Source organism: Phyllostomus discolor, chromosome 2, assembly GCF_004126475.2.
Source record: "Phyllostomus discolor isolate MPI-MPIP mPhyDis1 chromosome 2, mPhyDis1.pri.v3, whole genome shotgun sequence".
In the NCBI taxonomy this organism is placed as follows: Eukaryota; Metazoa; Chordata; class Mammalia; order Chiroptera; family Phyllostomidae; genus Phyllostomus; species Phyllostomus discolor.
Genome location: NC_040904.2, coordinates 67,727,478 through 67,730,883, shown reverse-complemented (window position 1 = coordinate 67,730,883; position 3,406 = coordinate 67,727,478). Strand labels below are relative to the sequence as shown.

Genomic DNA, 3,406 nt, shown 5'->3' with positions numbered 1-3,406 from the left:
TCCTCAATGAGCTTTCAAAAAATTGTATTTAGTTATGGACATCAATATATTGTTGGCTTCTCAATAATTATTCACTATATTATTAAGAGACATATCTATATATATAATATTATAAATTGGGTTTACACATACATGTGTGTATATGAGTTCTTAAAATTTTAGCAATGAATCTTAAGTGGAACAAAGAACTTTTATATAATTCCAGATCCACTCGCTTTCACATTGTATTTTAGGTGATGCAAGTAAAATTAACTTCATGCATATTTAGCAAACAGACAATAGGAAATAAAACATTAGCTTAAACCAAATGGCATACTTTGTGGCAAAGAGATTATGTTACCATGGACACCCCAGAGTTATGGGACTCCTCCTCAGTTCTTGTCTCACTAGCAAGAGATAAATTCAGGTAAGAGCCAACACATATAGTAAAAATGAGAAGTAAGTTTATTCATGAAGTACACTTGAAATGGAAGCTACATGTGGGCATACAGCTAGTAGAGAGCCCCAACTACTAGGATTTTAAGGATTTTATGCTTGTAGCCCAGGTTCTCCTTGCCTCTCCAGACATTGGGATGAATGCACAGTTTTAAAGGCTTTCTTTCCCAGATAGTGGAAATGATACATGCAGAATTTCAAGGGCTCCCTCCTCCTGAGCTATCATGGTTTTTCTTGTGATTTTTGAAACACTTGGCAATCTTATCTGGCCAGCTCAGGACTGCTGATTAACGAGTGAGACCTGTCTCCCCCCTCTTCTCTGCTTTGGTTTTCTATCTATCTTACTAACAATTACAGTAATAATACTGTCTATGTAACTCATGTTACATTTAACTGAAAATTTGTGTAGCTGAAGGAATTAAAACTAAAAGTAAAGGAAGGGGGTAAGGAAAGTGAAGAAGCATTTATTGAACATCAAAATACAACAGGTAATATATATATAATTCTCAGTTCAAATTAAACAGCTGAAAATATATTCATCTTATAGTTAAGGAACCTTGGCCTGGGGGCTCAGTTGTTTGGAGCATCATCCCATACACACACACACACAAGAAAAAAAAAAGAGGAAGAGGAAGAAAAGAAGGAGGAGGAGGAGGAGGGGGAGGAGGAGAAGAAGAAAGGAAAGGAAGAAAAAAGGCTCTCCTGAAGGCAGTTAGCACGAGGCTAGGGAGCTCTGAGCCTCCCACAGTGCCCTGAGGTGCCCAGATGAGTGAACAATACAATCAGAATGGTTAAAGGTCATCCCAAGAAGTCAAAGGGCAAGATGTCTGCTTATGCCATCTTTGTGCAGACATGTAGAGAGGGACAGAAGAAGAAAAACCGAGATTCCTGTTAGTTTTGCAGAATTTTCCAAGAAGTGCTCTGAGAGGTGGAAGACAATGTCAGAGAAAGAGAAATCTAAGTTTGATGAGATAACAAAGGTGATAAAGTACACTATGATTGGAAAATGAAGGATTATGGACCATCTAAGGGAGGCAAGAAGAAGGACCCTAATGCCCCCCAAAGGCCACCAGCTAGATTCTTCCTATTTTGTTCAGAATTCTGCCTCAAGATCAAAAACACAAACCCTGGCATCTCTATTGGAGACATGGCAAAGAAGCTGGGCAGGGTGCGGAGTAACTTAAATTACAGTGAAAAGCAGCCTTACAACAATAAGGCTGCAAAACTGAAAAGCAGTATGAGAAGGATTTCGCTGACTATAAGTCTAAAGGAAAATTTGATGGAACAAAGGGTCCCCCTGCTACAGTTGCCTGGAAAATAGTGGAAGAGTAAGACAAAGAAGGTAGAGGGAGTGGGGACTTCCACTCACCAATGCAGGCCTGCTTATGGTTACTGCTGAGTATACAATCTGCCTGCAGCAGAGGTAAACACTGAGTCCCAGATGTGTCACTACTCCCTGTGATGATCAGCCATGTTTTATTACACTGGACAACTTCTGTCATAGAAAGGGCAATTGTTCTTACTGGAACAGAGATTCTGCATATGTGTCTATCTTCCCTGGGTGCACTGCTTCTGCCAAAACTACCATTCATGCACTTGGAAAATTCCTTATCCATGACCATGCACTTTCACAAAGCATTGCATCTAATCAAGGAACTCACTTTACAGAAATTTTTCCAACATCCTGAAGCAGCTGGCTTGATAGAACAGTGGAATGGCATTTTGAAGACCCAGTTACAGAGCCAGCTAGGTATTACCTTGTAGTGCTGGGGCAAGATCCTCCAAAAAACTATACATGGTCTGATTCAGTGTGCAATGTATGGCCACGTTTCTTTCTTCCATAGCCAGGATATACAGGTAAGGGGATGAAGGAGTGAAAATGAGAATGAGACCACTTACTGTTACTCCCTAATGATCCACTAGCACGATTTTTGCTTTCTGTTCCCATGACCTGATGCCATGCTGGCCTAGAAATCTTTGTTCCAAAGGGAAGAATGCTTGTGTCAGGAGTCATTGTTATAGTGATTCTATTGACTTGGAAGTTAAGGCTGCTATCTGGCTACCCTGGACCCATGCCACCTCTGAAAAAATAGGCAAGGAGAGGAGATACTGCATTGGGTGGGGTGATTGATCCTGGCTACCAAGGGACTGCTATTCCACAATGAAGGTAAGAAAGTTTAAGCTTAGAATTCAGAAGAATATAGGGCATGATTTAGTATTACTATGTCCCATGATTAAGGTCAATGAAAAACTACAACAACTGAATCCAGGCTGGACTACTAGTCATCCAGATCCTTCAGAAATGAAGGTATGGGTCACTCCACCAGGTAAAGAACCATGATCACCTGAGGTGCTTGTTGGAAGCAAACAAAATACAGAGTGGGTAGTAGCAGACGGTAGTTATAAATACCGGATTCAACCAGGTAACTGGCTACAGAAATAACAGCTGTAAGTATTATGAGTATCCTCCTTTTGTTGTGAATGTGTATGTATGTGCATGTAGATAGAAAATGTGTTTCCCTCTCTATCTTTTTGCATTATCATTTAATATAAGATATATTGACTAATTATCATATTTATTATTTATTTTGCATCATAGTACTTAAGATATGAAATGATGAGAAGGGGGGTAAGAGGAACAGGATTGGGGAGGCTGGAGGAGGAGGAAGAACAGAAAACTGTTTATCTGCCTCCTTGTGAACAGCCTAGGGTAGAGGAGCGCTGTAACTGACACAGCTCTTATTTGAGAGGTGTCTGTTGCCGAAATTAGTATTAATTACACAGTTGGATCATGATCATATGCAGTCTCTCAAAGTGCTCTAGAAATTGTCAGTGGTTTACAATGTGTGTCTGGAGCACCCTGAACTGTATCAAAGTTGTACATATTTACAAACATTTTTAAATGGAAAGGCTCTCGTGTTCTCACACTGTGTCCTTTGCTCGTGGGGTGACATGACATTTAAGGATGTTC

At 40.1% G+C, this 3,406-nt stretch overlaps 1 pseudogene; it reads left to right on the top strand.

Moving 5' to 3' along the window:
- Positions 1-1,222: 1,222 nt before the first annotated feature.
- Positions 1,223-3,166, top strand: LOC114488226 (annotated as a pseudogene).
- The last annotated feature ends 240 nt before the right edge of the window (positions 3,167-3,406 follow it).